General features: G+C 41.4%; 1 protein-coding gene across 1 annotated transcript in view; it reads right to left on the bottom strand.

Moving 5' to 3' along the window:
- PALM2AKAP2 (PALM2 and AKAP2 fusion) overlaps window positions 1-16,673 on the bottom strand; it is a 511,246-nt gene that overhangs the window by 493,555 nt on the left and 1,018 nt on the right. The window lies entirely within an intron of this gene.

Raw genomic sequence — 16,673 nt, 5'->3', positions numbered from 1 at the left:
CACAATTTTCTGCCAAAAATCCAATCGTGAGTAAGAGGCTTAAGACATACATGCAGGCCAATTGATAGAAAAAAGGGCCAAAGATCACTACCCTATCAAAGGAACGTCAAGTGTGAATGGTTAGTGGGGGCAGTTAGGACTAAGTTATTTAAAAGTATAGTTTCCCTTTAATCTGATGTTTTAGGCCAGTGGTCATCAACGCTGTCCTCAGGGCCCACTAACAGGCCAGGTTTTATGTATTATCTTGGGGAGATGCAGACTAGAATACTGCAATCACTGAGCAGCACATGATATCACCTGTGATGTATTTCAGTTATCTTGCAAATCTGGCCTGTTAGTGGGCCCTGAGGACAGGGTTGATGACCACTGTTTTAGGCTAGTATTTAAAGCAGAACTTCACCTTAAAAATGAAGTTCCGCTGATCCTATTTCTGACAGGTACCGGCTGCCACTTCTGCTGGAATCACCTAGAAAATCCCAACGGAAGTTCTGCCCCCTCCCTTCCTGCTAGCAATCTCATAGGACATGTTGCAGTAGCTCCCAGGAGGCTGCGGGACCATTCACAGAGTGTAGTGCAGCTTGCCCATGCACATTGGGGTGCTGGCTATGAATCTGCATTGAGTCACAGCCGAATTCCCGCAGTCAACATGACAGCATCGGGGACCCGAAGGCTGGCGATATGCACCGTTTAGGAAATATTTACTTTAGTGGCAGCTGGTGACGTCACCGGTGAATGCGCACTGCGCTCTCAATGGCGTCACCGGCTGTGACTTTCATGCGCAGGAACAGGAGTGATGTTGTCGTGGCTCAGCAATTTTAACATCCGAAGCATGCGAACCCGGAAGGAAGACCGGGTGAAGATGGGAGCCCTGTCAGCGGTGACAGTGCACCACTGGAGAGATCTGTTTTAAGGTAAGTCTTTCATAATGCGCTAGCATGTGATGCATACTAGCACATTATGCTCCTAACTTGCAGGGGGAAGATTTTTTGTTGCGCTTTACTACCACTTTAATATATAAGCCAGAAAGTAGGTGTGTTTACAGAAAAGTTTTATTAAAGAATTTGAGCTAAAAATATTAAAAGTAGCCCATTAGATCTATCTTAAAATGACTTTGTCCATATATAAAAAAATCTACTAGTGTTATTATTATTATAGTGTATATTAATATTTATATAGCGCATACTCAGCACTTTACATATTGTACATTCACATGAGTCTCTTCCCCCCAAACAGCTTACAATCTAAGGTCCCTAACTCACACGATCGCACACATACTGGGGCCAGTTTGGAAGGGAGCCAATAAACCTACCAGCACATCTCACCGCTGCGAGAGGAAACCAGAGAACTTGGGGGAAACCCACACAAGCACAGGGAGAACATACAAACAATTTTCCTGGTCTTTTTCATATTTAATTCTACAAGCATAGTTTTGGCAAGCTAAATCCTGCCCATTCTTATTACTAAAGACACCCTATTAGATCATGTGTAAACACTGGCGTGATTATGTCATGTCATCTGTTCACTATTAGCAGATTTGAAGTGTGAATAGCTACTTGTGGTGTGGATTACAATGTGTTTACAACTGATGTGTGATAGTAAACAGTGAAAATTGCAATGTATACAATTTTTTGTACATGAATGGTAACAGTATCAAGGTCAACATGATAGTTTTTTGCTATAAAGCATCATGTTAGTATAAAACGTTATACACATTATATAAGGTCTTCTCTCTTTGTAGGCTGTCTACTTTGCACAGTGGTAACTATGATCAAACCTAATGTATACAGTCTATGGTCAGGGTGAATTCCACGTTGTATCTTTTATGCTGTCTATTACAAAGTCTAAAGTGGTTCTGCTCCTTCCCAACTCCAAAAAAAGCAGTTTAATACGACTACTGTATTCCTACCTTTCTACTACTTTCATGCTTTTCCTCTCTCTAGTATTTGGTGAAATATTTGGATTCTCTTTGTATAACAAGACTGCTGCATTCCTTCGGCCAATCAGAACTTTACTTACTTCTCTGAAGACTGTTCAGTTTCGTGATTTAAAAAGGGGGAATAGCAAGTTAGAGCTCTTTAGAAGTGTTATTTAATGTATAACCCCCTCAGATGTGAAGGGACATCTGGGAAGGAAAACTTAAATACATGCACCTCCAGCCTGCTGGTAACAAGCTCAATGAAAACTATAAACATTACCATCTTACTGTAAAGCCACAATGTCCATGCCACTTTCATCCTGCTGTGCTGTCAACGACTTATGAATTAAAAGGTCTGAACTTTGTTGCCCCCTTCTTTCCCTTGAGGGGTGCTACCCTAAGGACATTGTTTCCCTAATCTTATGTTAAAGTAGAAGTTCACCCTAATACTAAAATCTCTAAAACTACTGACATCCACAATCTAAGACTAACCTATCTAGCCCTGTAAAGAAGAAATCTCTATACATACCTTTTCCTAAGCCGCTCCGGTGGCAGAAGCTCTGCCAAAGAGACAGCCGACAATGGCTGGGAAATACCTGGGAAGTGAGGTCACCCATAGACTTACTATGGGGCTTCCGTTGTTGGCCTCCTCTACACCCGCCTCCACAGAGAAGCTGCCGCTGACAGCTTAGTGTGGGACCAGACTAGAGCGGTTTCAGAAAAGGTTTATTCTTTAAAGGGCTAGATAGGTTAGTCTTAGATTGTGGATGCCAGTAGATTTAGAGATTTTAGTATTAGGTTGAATTTCCACCTTAAGAATGCCATTGCTTATGGCACTGACAAAGTTTAATAATTACTATCCAATAGGTAATGGATAGTAATGGGTATTGGATATAAGACTTGCATCAATATATTTGGTATAACATCTCATTGTAAATACATTGTAAATACAAATACTGAATATATACTTAGCAAAATTAAAACAGATCTTCAGCCTCAGATCGAACTTCCCTCCTCTCACCCCTTCCCCCCTCCTCTCTTTAACACAAATAGTACTCTTTTTTTAAAATGTACCTTTTTTTTAAGAAAATAATTCAGGCCCGCCCATGCACATAACTCGACTAGGTGGACGATGTGTTCTGTGCTCCCTGTGCCTCCCGAGATATGTAAGTTACATATCCCAGGAGCCATAGTCTTTCATAATCTCAACATGGCAACACCGGACCCGATCAGTGGTAAAAGAAGATTCTGCAGGACAACACTGGATCCACTGGGTGGGTGACTTTCTGAACTTTGCAGAACATACCAACCGGTAAGCAGTGGTTGAAAAAAAACGGGAGGAGGGTAAAGATCCGCTTTAAACAATATCCTTATTCTTCAAAAATAATCCATATACATCCATTACTTAATGTCCTTGTAATCTAGTTTTATGAAATGACTTCTTACTGAGTTTTGACACAGGAAGGAGTTGCCCAGCTGATCTTATTAGCACACACCCTGCATCATCTACCCTCAGCTGGTCAACTCCTTCCTGTGTCATGACCTAAAGTCTGTCCAGGAAGTAAGGCGGAAGTAATCAAGCAGTGTTTTTAAACAGCTAGGAAGAGAGAGGTAGGATTGTGTAGAATAAGTGATAAGCTGTTTTAGTTTTGCAAAATAAGTACATTAATGCTATACTGGTACATAGGGGAGCTACAATTTAGAAAAAAAAAGTGAACTTAGCATTTAAGAATATTATTATAATATTATAAATTATATAATATTATTATATATTATATTTAAAAATATTTTTTAACCAGAGTTTAGTGTCACTTTACCTATATAAACCATTTTAGAAATGAATACATGTGGTGCTCATTTATCTACTGTACATACTGTATATACTTTAGAAACAGAAAAAAATGGGAAGTGTTAAAGCTTTGGGTTAATCTTCTAGGTCTGTTGTGCCTGTTTACAATAATGAACTTGTAGTAGGAGTCCAGGAATCAGATACGAGTCTTTGAAACACAGACATCCTTTGGAGTGTTAGAAGGCTTGGCAGTTACTGCTGCTAATCTGTCTAAAATCCTATGGCTCCACTTCTATGGCTAATACTATGTAACAAGTCTGGTTTAAAAATAATATAGCATGAGGTCATCAGATAAAATGGACTGTGAAATGAAGGCAATCATTTTTTTAACCCTAATGAGCACTTAAGGTAATTGTGATGTATAACTGTTTCCTGATTAAATGGTCTGCAAAAGTTTAGAAAACATCAGTTACATGGATCTGTTACTGTATGAAATATATAGGTCTTGCAATCAGGAACATTCATACTTGTAAACACAGAGCACTTAAAGTGACTCTAAACAATAGTCTTCAAAAATAATGAACACATATCCATTTATTAAAGTTAAAACTGAAGTTTAGGGACGGGAGTTTTCATGAATGAAGAGTGTCTATTGTGGTGGTGTCAGCTGGCCTAGTTGAAATCCAAAGCTGTCCACCCTCCATAACCCCGCAGTTGTAATTTTCCAGTACTGTGGGGCTAATATGAGCACAGGACCCGCCACAGGCACTGGTCAAAAATGTTGACTATGCCTGCACTTTGTGCCCCCCCCCCATTTATAGAAGCTGTACTATAGCTTCCATCAACAAAAAAGCGCTCTATGAATGGAAGAAGCAGAGCTTTAATTCATCCGCCCATCCTCCATTGTCTCACAGTGTTGTGACCTGTCACAGGCAACCGTGCAGCATCATAAGATTACAACCAGAGAGGTATGGGGGGGATCAAGGACTTTTTCAACTAGAACAGATGGCACAAGGGATATTTCTCAGGGGGGTACTGAGCCCGAGTGCTGTCATATACTCAGAGGAGGACTGAAACCAGGTGCTGTAATGTACTCAAAGGAGTACTGAGACCAGGTGCATGATGTACTCAAAGGAGTACTGAGGTTGGGTGCTGTGATGTAAGCAGAGGAGGACTGAGGCTGCGTGCTGTGATGTACTCAGAAGAGGACTGAGCCCGGGTGCTGTAATGTTGTCAGGACCCGGATCACCTACTGGTGGCACTGTGGTTCCCAGAGCTGAAGGGCAAAGTTCCGGTGGCCACCAGCAGGTGTATGCCAGCTGTCAGTAGATCCCAGTAATTAGGATCCACCTGGTGATGGCTGCTGGGAAGGTATATAACCCCTCCCTGCTTGCTGATTTTTCTTAATCCTGGTTCCTGCCCTGATCCTATACCCTGCGATCTCTTGTTTCAGATCCCAGGTGGGTTCCCCATTCCTGACTGTTCCCTGTCCCTCCTGGTCTACCCTGTAATTCCGTCCTTTTTTGTTTGTATATATTGTATGATAGGTTTGCTAGTTAGTTTTTCTGTCACTTTGTTCACATATACTGTTTGCCTTGTATATTGTAGCGCTAAACAGTATAAATAAATAAACTCAGTGACAGGTGATAGTGATCAACACTAATTCATAAATAAACAACTAATAATAACGTTTGTGCAAAAATAGTCCATAAATGAGACTGGATTGTCTCAAACAAGGAAAAGCTGAATAAAGCTGAATATATCCTGATATGGGAACTTCAAAACTTTCACCACACCGCGTGCACTCAGTTTTTCCACTCCCCTTTGGTTAAAAACTCACCAAATGACGATGCCTTGCACTTTCATGCTTGGCAAAACAGCATCAACCCTTACAGGTTACTTTTGGCACAGTGGTGGTACTTTTGGACAGGTTTTGTTGCCTTGTAAGTTGTATATTGTATGCTGTTGCTGGGTGAGGTTTTTTTTCACTATTATAAAATTTTACTGAAATAATATTTGGTCTGATTCCTGCTTCCTTGAGTGTAGCTCACTGATCTAGTCATCTCTGCTGCTGCTGGATACTGGCACTCAGTATCCCATACAGATGTGCTCGGAGGAGTACTGAGGCTGGGTGCTGTGATGCTTTCAGAAAGCTATGTACAGCCAGAGCCTCCCACCAACCATGATCTGCCTGCACTGCATACAGAAACACCGATATTCACATGTTTTACTTTATCCCATGTTTCTACATGCTTTGTAAGTCTAGCTATGAGGTTGGACAAACCACTCTTCCTCTGCGGCTCCAACAATGTAGCTACCAAGGAGATGGCTGCATTGATAACGGACGCTTATCTCCAGTGCCAAGTACTTGCCTGAGACAAGCCGTGGCAAGAAGTATGTAGAGGTTGATAACCCCCTACCCCCTGCATTTCTCTTGATGGCACTTGCCTCAAGCATGTGCTTGGAGCTGGAGATAGGCACCTGTTATCAGGGTAGCTGTCTCCTTGTTAGCTACATTGTTGCATGGCCACGGTAGAGGGGGTGCTCTCTCCAACCTTGTAGCTAGGCTTGCAAAACATGCAGGAATATGGGGCATGTGCTTTGTTCCTTGAAAAAATTGAAGACTTAAGCTTTAAGCTTCTACACAACTGTTTGCGCCTTAGTAAACCTAAAAATAGGCCAACCTCTCATTGTAACACTATACTGTTTATACCTGTGATTTGGCTTTCATTATTTCATACAATGGCAGCATATTGCAATATTCTAAAACTATATTTAGCAATTTCTGGTTTCTGAAGCTTTCTTTATAACCACCACCTAAAGGCACTAATACCATAAGCAGTGAGATCATGCTACTAGCTTCAACAGACACTATGCCAGACATAAAGTACACAGCTGGAAGCTAAAAGATTTTAAAATATACACCAAAGTTATAAAAGTCAGGATGTTTATTTAAAAAGACCTTTTCTATTTGTCCATTTGAAGTGCATTATTTCCAACAAACTGACAGCCTTCACAGACATTCTCGTGTTAGCATGAAAGCAAATGAATTATCCATTTACACTGTCCATTTATATTTGTGGCAATAAAAGCCTGCATGTATAATACATTCTCCATTTAAAAGCTTGCCACTGTTTACACTTCTGTGCACATTATTTGCCCAAAATAATTCCTATAAGCCTCGTAATTGTAATTGTGTCAAAGAAGATGTTGTTGCCCTATACCTAGTTGGTAATCCACATCTCCCACCCAAGCACTAGGAACATGTTATATGAGACCATGAGGTTGATTTACTAAAAGCAAATAAACTGTGCCATTTACAAAGTGCAGTTGCACTCTGCAAGAGCAGTTGCTCCAGACCTTAGTAAATGAGTGGAAGGTCTGACAATTTCCATAATCCAATAATGTGCAAGCAAAAATACTGTATTTTTATTTTCCTTGCACGTGATTTGGTATTCTTTGCAAAGTGAAGCTTTACCTCATTAAAGCGAAGTTCCACCCAAAAATGGAACTTCCGCTTTAAGTGATGGTGACCCTTGACATGCCACATTTGGCATGTCATTTTTGGGGAGGGGGGGGGAGCGGATACTCTCTTTTTAGAGGCATTCAGCTCCCACTTCCTCCCGGGGCTCCACGGCGCCGGAAGGAAGTTTACCTCTCCCCCTTCCCTCTCTGCAATCTTCTGGGAGACGTCACATGTCCCAGAAGATTGCCCAGCCATACACAGCGCGCAGCGCGGCTCGCGCATGCGCAGTGCACGCCCACGGTAAGAATTCCGGCGCCATGGAGAGGAGAGGAGCGGGGCTTCATATGCCCACATCGCTGGACTGTGGGACAGGTGAGTGTCTGATTATTAAAAGTCAGCAGCTACACTTTTTGTAGCTGCTGACTTTAAAAAAAAAATTTCGGCGGAACTCCGCTTTAAAGCGGGGGTCCACCTATCTATCGTGGTTTTTTTTTTTTAGTTCATTCACAAACTTTTCTTCTCAGCATTACATACTCACATATTGTGTGTAATATGTCCGCCTGTGTCAGATTTCGTTGGAAAGAATAACTTATATTATTCACTGCAAGCGGTTTCCATCTTCATTGTGGGCATTTGAAGCCCACAAGCATTTATTTCCTGGATGTGGTGAATGCTGTGCTCCCAGCATTCACTGCTCATTCCCGCACATGCTCAGTGGCATCCTGGGAAGCCTGAGACTAGCTCCCAGGAGTCTGGGAGAGGCTAGAAACACGCCTACTCCCACGGGAGGAGAACCAGGAAGTGCAAAAAAGAATAGAAAAATAAAAGGTAATTACGGCGATTTAAATTTTTTTAAACGGCATGTCAGCATCTAGGCAAGGAAGAGAATACATACAGATATTCTTCAAAATTTGGGTGGAACCCCGCTTTAACTAAGCTCTGGACCAGCTGCACTTACAGAGTGCAACTGCACTTTGAAAAGTGCACAGTCTATTTGCCTTTAGTAAATCAAACCCTAGAACTGCCATGGACAACACTGGCATTCCTACAGACACTTTCATTCATACCTAATATTTTTCTCCCCAAAGCTCTGACATCAGTAACAGTGAGTTGTTGGCATGATATGTTGCCCGAAGAAAAAAAGAGGGTGATGTACACAACTGGAGTGGTTAACCAAAAGCAAGCTATCAGAGTCCATGAGTGAAGGATGCTGTGCTTGTCTTACATTGAGGTCTCATCATGGGAATAGAGAAAATAATTCAGCAATACACTGTTGATTTGTTTAAGTATGCTGAAAGATGAAATAAAAATGGGAGGACTAGAACCTATTACTTCTGCTTGTGTGCTCTTTGAGAACATTTCTTATAATCTTCTGTCCCAATAACAACTATGACACCAAGAAAGGAAATAGGATGAAATCTCTCTAACGAGGAGATAACGGCATTGAAGAGTGGTGGAAGGCAAGAACCATTGTTGGAATTTTATTGATGTTTGTGCACCCACTGAATAGGTCCTATCACTTAAAGCAGAGTTCCACTTGTTTTTTTTTGTCTATTAAAAGTCAGCAGCTACAAAAAGTTTAGCTGCTGACTTTTAATAAACACACACTCACCTGTCAAGTGGTGCTGCCGCCCGAAGCCTCACTTGCAGCTTCACAGCCGGGTGCACACCGCACATGCATGAATCGTGCTGTGTGTCCTGAATGGCCGGGCAATCTTCTGGGACCTGTGACGTGTCCCAGAAGATTGCAGGGAGGGAGAGGAGGAGTCGCTTAGGTGGCCGAGTGGAAGTGGGAGCTGGGTACCTATCAAAACTAGGTACCTGTTCCCCCCCCCCCCCCCCAAAAAAAAAATTACATGCCAAATGTGGCATAGAAGGGGGTCAGGAGTTCTTAAAGCGGAAGTTCCACTTTTGGGTGGAACTCCCCTTTAATGTTGCAAAGACAACATGGCCTCCATAACAGGAATTGTGAAAAATTCTCAGGAACACAATACAAAACACTTCATATAGTGAAGTGAAGTAAGGCTAGAACCTCTGTTGGCTGTTTATTGCATACCTATTAAAGTTTATTTTTTCTTTTGTTCCCAAAGTCAGTCACAAAGTTGCCACCAGGACTGGAAGTCAGGGGAGATCTTCCCAAAAGGAATGCATTATTAAACTACAGAGATACCAACACATTCACAATCGGGAAAAAAGCTATATTCCAGGCAGATTTAAAATGCACAAATAAAAACAGCTCTATAATTATTAAGACTTTTCTTTTTACTACAAGCAGTGTAAGTACCTGAATATGGCTTGGTATAGGCCTATTGAATCTGCTGTACAGCACAGCTCAGAAAGTGGGAAGTAGAAGAAGCACAAATGTTCAGTCAGATGTGCTGCAGTGCAAGGAGCCATGCTGTTAAGTGAAGAGCTCATTAGTGTGCTGCTCCTTGTTAGTTACATGGAGAGGGTGGCAAGGGGACCTGTAAGTGAAAGTGCAACTGAGAACCCCTCCTTGCTAGAGAGAGTGCCCACTGCATGCTCCATGCACAGTGGCTGAGCTGTCACAGACAGTGTCCAGTCTGTGATTATGATTGGCAGATCACTGTGACAACCAATCACAGGAATCCTGTGATTGGGAAGTCCGTCCTGCCTCATAGCATAAAGACCCAGGTTGAGTTAAGCAAAGAAAATGGGTTAGCAGCAGTATTCTTTAGCCCTGATTTAACGTGGTATTAAATTCAAAAGCAAACCTTTATTATATTTCAGCTTACCAATTCCTAGATGTGATGGCTATATTTGTTTTCTTTCCTTTATTTTCGCCTGGTGGTCCTACCAGCAAGTCTGTTGTATTTCTAAAGAACAAGCTGTCCTGCAGATGTATCCCTTACAGCATTTACCATTTACCATTTACCACTGGCAGGGGTGCTTAGAATGATCATCCTTTATTTATTTATGTAAAACCTTTATACCAAAAAGGAAAAAAGCTGTTTCTGTAACCTAAAAAAAGGGAAAACAAATGCATCCACCACATCTAATTAATGGTAAGCTGCAATTATATTATATTTTTGGTTTTGGGTTTAATACCGCTTAACTTTCAAAGTAATAAACAGAAAGCGGCTATGTTTAGTAGAACCAACCACATAACACTGGTTTCTCTTGTGGTTGAATGGTACACCAGCAGACATTAAATTACTCTGATAATGCTGAGCATTGAATTCCTACATACAACCCAGTTATTATTACACACAATAAACCTCTGCTACTAAATTTAGCTCCAGAACTGAATTTTCCTTTGTTCTTTAGCATTTCTAGTAAAAAAAAGATATTATTCTGTTGCCTTTCCTTCCTGTGAGCTACAGATGAATTATACATATATGGAACTAGTCTGATGCTTTTATTCCAACTTTGTTGCCAGACACGCAACTTGGAGTAGTTGTGCTGCCTTCATTACCATTTTATGGTTCTGGCTTGCTACCATATTTCACCTAATGAAGGATTTTAAGTAAAACAGGATGCAATACCACTAGATCTCCAGCATCTGCAGGATGTGTAATTAAAGCTTGCATTCATTTAAAATAGTCAAGAACATACAAACTCTACAGTCTGCTAGCCCAAATGCATCATTTTGTGTGAAGTGTGCAAGCAGGTAATAAAGTTTTTATCCAAATTATAGCATTACTAACAGCACTAACTTCTTGCCAACCAGTAACCAAGCAAAGATATTCACACAAACAAAACCTGCTTTCTACAAAAAAAAAATATTTGGGAAAGTTTACAAAAAATATGCAGAAGGAAAGAAAGACTCATTGATAGACATCTGCCCCATAGAAATATTTCAGGTTTTGATGAGCAGTATGTTGAGCCACCCAGTTGCTTATAAGGTCCACTGCAGCGTTAGCAAGATTGTCCCATAGCAGGACTACATCTCTTGTCACTGACTCTGTTCTGTGCAACTTCCCTCTTATGCTCCACAGTATATTGGCAAGGTTGATTGAATCAGGTAATACACTAGACAGCATTTTCTCATCACGCATTCGGTGCATTTCAAAGATAAGGATACTGGAGTCCGTAGGAATTTAGCAAAGGCAGCTAGATATGAAAAAATATATGCCAAGATTTGAAAAAAGAAAACACAGATAGGCCTTTAATGCTTAACCACTTCAATACTGGACACTTTCCCCCCTTCCTGCCCAGGACAATTTTCAGCTTTCAGCGCAGTCACACTTTGAATGACAATTGCGCGGTCATGTACCCAAACGAAATATTTATAATTTTCTTCCCACAAATAGAGCTTTCTCTTGGTGGTATTTGATCACCACTGGGTTTTTATTTTTTTGCTAAAAAAACTAAAAAAGACCAAAATTTTTGAAAAAAAAAAAAGTTTTTCTTTGTTCTTCTCCTCGGCGAGCGGCCCCGTTGTCTTCTGGGAACTGTGTGTGTTCCCAGAACACCACGGGGCCATTCACAGATCGCAGCGCCGCTCGAGCGTGCGCAGTAGGAAACTGGCAGTGAAGCCGCAAGGCTCCGCTGCCTGTTTCCCTTACCTAGGATGGCGGTGCCGGGACCCGAGAGCCGAGGGACGGGTCGGCCTCGGGCGGCCGACATCACGGGCACCCAGGACAGGTAAGTCTACTTATTTAAAGTTAGCAGCTACAGTGTTTGTAGCCGCTGACTTTAACATTTTTTTTTAGGTGGCCAGAATCCCGCTTTAACTTACTGTCACCAGTGCAGTACAGCATCAATATATAACTGTATGTACAAAAACAAAAAGTTAAAGAGGAGTTCCACCCATTTGGCATGTCATTTTTTTGGGGGGGGGAGCAGATACCCTCTTTTTAGGGGCATCCAGCTCCCACTTCCTCCCGGGGCTCCGCGGAGCCGGAAGGAAGTTCGCCTCTCCCCCCTCCCTCCATGCAATCTTCTGGGACACGTCACAGGTCCCAGAAGATTGCCCAGCCATACACAGCGCTTGCACTGCTTGCGCTCGCACAGCCAGGCGCCCACATTCACAATGCTGGCACTGAGGAGAGGAAGGGGAGAGGAGCGGGGCTTTGTTCGCCCACATCGCTGGACCATGGGACAGGTGAGTGTCCGATTATTAAAAGTCAGAAGCTACACTTTTTGTAGCTGCTGATTTTTATATGGGTGGAATAAAAATGTAAAAAAACATGTACACTTTTTTTAATGATTTTTTTAACACACTGTCACCAGAGCAATACAGTATTACCATATTACTGAATTAAATGGATGTGTATTGTTGTGATAATCTCTGATTGGCCACAGCTAATCACATGGTATAGATGGGCTGTGAGTCGCCCTGTCTGTACCATGTGATCACTTTGACCAATCACACCTAGCGACACAATAAATGGCATGAACAGAAGCCATCCATTGTTTTCAATTGTCATGTAATCTGCTGTGATTGGTCACAGTGATCACATGGTACCAGCAGTGGGCTGGCACACTGATCAGTCATCAGTCATCAGCCGGTGACAGGTCATGCCACAGTGCGGACCGTGGGGAGTGCTCAAGGAGCATTTCGGGAGGACGTCATATGACGTCCACCCGGAACGGAAAGGTCCCGCCTGGCCGTCATTTGACTAGGCTGGGCGGCAACCGGTTAAAGTGGAGGGCAAGTCAAAACCTAACTAAGCTTAATCTACTCCGACCCCAATTTTTAACCTATGCTTAATACCTCTTAAAAGGAAAGACGCCTGTACTTACCTATTCTGAAGTTACTCCGGTCCGGTCACATGATCAGGTCCCAAAGCTGGCTTCAATGTAGAGGAGAGACAACAGATCTGCCATAGTAAGCCTATGGGTGACTTTATCGCCCAGGCACTACAGTCGTTATCAGCGATCTCTCCTCTACACTGAAGCCGATGCCGGCGAGATCATGTGACTGGACCAGAGCAACTTCAGAATAGGTAAGAATAGGCATATTTACTTTTACAGGGTAGATAGAATAGGCTTAGAATGGGGGTAAGAGTAGATTTAAGCTTAGCTAGGTTTCAATTTGCCTTCCACCTTAATGTTTCCCTTTTATTCCTGTTCTGGTGACAATTTAAAATTTGGATCTTCTCTCATTTTTAGTCCTACTCATAATGGTCACGAGAACACGAACAAAGAGAATTTCCCCAGCTGGAACACAGACAGCAATAAAAACCTGTTAGGGGTCCTAACCATATAAAAAAAAGGCTTTGCTTTTAGATACAGTTTATTATTAAGGTTAAAAGGAAAATGTTCATGTGTGGAAAGAGTATACTATTATATGTTCCAACATACTTTATACCAGCCTTCTCCATAACTTAACTGTGAAAGTTATAAGAATGGCTGTCTTGCAAGCTTTGACACAGGAATGAAGGTATGTGTGGCATGATCATGGAGCCACCTGCTAGGACATTCGTAAAATGTACTCAGCTACTGTATGAGATGTGACCTCTGAAACAGTAACAATGTCAAGAATTTTACCAACGCTTAACACATGCACTTAACAGTAGGTAAACTAATACACTGCAGCTTAAAAAGGTTATCATCCAGTGGAATTAACCTGAACAGAACATTCCTATGAATAGAACTTCTTACGCCAAATATTTAAATTTTTTTTATCATCCACTGTTGCCCGATCCAAATTATATACTGTATAGGCTAACTTGTACACTTGTATACTGTAATGTGTATAGCTGTGCTTATGTATGTTGTTGATAAAGCTATTGCATATGGAATGCCTAGAAAGAAAAAAAGAGCTGGAAAAAAAAAGAAATTCTAAGGAGTCAGTGAGACTTGTGTGCATGTTTCTGATAATGGCCATGCTCCAGCCCTGCCAGAAACGCCACATTAATGTTGTAAACAATGGACCATTCTATCAGCATTTTCTGACGTATCACATTTCTACAAGCCTGTAATTGTTTTGCTTTTTTTTTTTTTTTGTTCGTACTTATTTTTGTCTTGCATTATTGATGCTATTAATTGATTTGAGACACAACCGAAAAGTGATATGGATGGTCTTGGTAGGACCATAAATTTATATATTGTATACAATTGTATGAGAATCTTGTAGCACTCTGACAAAGAGGAAGCATGGTCAGAGTAAGTCTCAATCAATTGTAAAAAAGTAATATAGTACAATAGCCCACACATGTTTCTTTGTACATTCTACATGCTGGTTTCTGAGATGTTTTGAAGTTTCATTATGAAAATCACAGCTATAAGCTTGTCATACACAAAAGAAAAATTCTGTATAATACAATTTTTCATTTCTAACACACAATGCATGTGGGGACATGGGGTGGGGTGGATGGAATAATTAAAACCTAAATTGCCTGAGCACATTTGGACTGGTTGGAAATGTTATATACAGTCCCCGATGTCAGATGGGTGATTCTGGTGGCAACGGCAAATCGCCAGGGGAAGCATCGTTAAAGAGGCTGGCTGGCTGTCCACATGGAATCGTTCCCTCTGTAATTGAGACAGCGAGATGTTGTTCCATCACTGACCCAAACGCTGCTGAATCTTGATTGCTAGCGGTGGCCACAACATCTCACTGCTACAGAGGGAGCAATTCCATAGGGACAGATAGGCATCCTATTAGCCATCCTGCCACTGGCCCTAATGATCCTGCCACTGGCATTTTTTTTGCTAATGGCAGAATTGCCTGTTCTCAGAGAGTGTAGGGTGTTTCTATAATGGATGGGTGTTGAATAAAACTAAGGACGAATGGATGGATGAAACCGTGAGTTAGGATAATCTCTCAAATACCATAGGAATAGTTACCATCATTTTAAAGGGCCAGACCACCTAAAACTGATATTTTAATTATTGGCTGATCCCAAATAGTGAAACCACTTGACAGTTTTATATCTATTTGCTGGATTGTATGTACTTTATATCATGGAAATTGCAAAAGAAGGTGCTATGCACAAATGTGGGTGGTAACACCCAAACCCTGAGATGGATTGGAAATATGTCAGGGGGATCACACAAATAGGACATTTAAAACATTAGGGGCTGACCAATGCTTAACACAGTTACAAAGAATAGGTTATGACAGTCAAAAAAAAACTGGGATTATATTTCTTGAAATGAAAGCATATTGTCCAAATTGTTCTACAAAAGCTATGCAATCCACAGTTCAATCAAACCAAACAAACAAATCAAACCATGGATGGATGAACCTTGGTTTGCTAAAGCACTGTGTAGCATAAGCAATCACCATGTTTTCTTTTTCATGATATAAATATTGTTTTAATCTTTTTCCATCCTTTTTTTGAATATCGGTGTTGCTAAACTCCTCCGGCCCCTTTCAGCCACTTATTGTCTACTTACAGTTGCTCTAGTGGAGGCACATCATTGCCTTCTTATTACTGACAGTTGACCATGCCTGTGCATATCATAGCAGGATCACCAGGTATTATTGTGATGAAACCTGCCAATTTAAAGTAGCTCTCTTGCTAATAAAAATTTGGAAAAAAAGGGTCCCTGTAAATGAATAATTAATACTTAACAGACTCGACACCCAGGCTTTCAAACTTTGCTGAAGAACCTTCAGCCTCTGACACTGTGTCATATACCTGGACCCCCTCTGCTCTCTGTTCAATCCCCCAGCCCCTCATCAGTACAGGACAGTTGGCGGTACTCAGCAGGGGACCAGGCACCCAACACAGCTGAAAGCGAATTAGATGGTAAAGATTCTTCAACTACTGTAGCCCTTCAAGAGAGCAAAGCTCATTGGTGCAGGGATAGGTAAGTATAAACTCTTTTCTTTGCAAGCAACGCTGTATTGTAGTGTAGTATTGTATTCTTCTTTTAAAAATATTGAAAAGAACTTTTGAAATTACATTAACATGATAAAGTGGAACTAAATTAAAAAGTAAACAATTGTGAGTGCATAGGCACTTTATTGCAGAAGAAGCATGCTATGTCTCTTTGGCAATAAAACAAACATACCTGCCTGTTTGCATTCTTCTTTAGAATGCACAGCTCAGTGAATATTCTTAATGAACCTTGATGCTGGGATTAATGAACTTCTGTATGCATGCTCAACTTAGTGTACTTTCTTGGCACACCTTGGTCTTGGGTTAAATAAACTCCCGTACACATGTGCAACTCAATGTACATTCTTGGCGCACCTTCATCTTGGGTTGAATAAACTCCCGTGCACATGTGCAACTCAAGGTACATTCTTGGCGCACCTTCATCTTGGGTTGAATAAACTCCCGTGCACATGTGCAACTCAAGGTACATTCTTAGCGCACCTTGATCTTGGGTTGAATAAACACCTGTACACATGTGCAACTCTAAGTACATTCTTGGTGCACCTTGGTCTTGGGTTGAATAAACTCCCGTGCACATGTGCAACTCAAGGTACATTCTTGGCGCACCTTGATCTTGGGTTGAATAAACACCTGTACACATGTGCAACTCAATGTACATTCTTGGTGCACCTTGGTCTTGGGTTAAATAAACTCCTGTACACATGTGCAACTCAATGTATATTCTTGGCGCATCTTGGTCCTGGG

Source organism: Aquarana catesbeiana, linkage group LG01, assembly GCF_042186555.1.
Source record: "Aquarana catesbeiana isolate 2022-GZ linkage group LG01, ASM4218655v1, whole genome shotgun sequence".
Lineage (NCBI taxonomy): Eukaryota > Metazoa > Chordata > Amphibia > Anura > Ranidae > Aquarana > Aquarana catesbeiana.
Note: the sequence above shows the minus strand (reverse complement) of the source record. Positions and strands in the feature narration are given on the sequence as shown.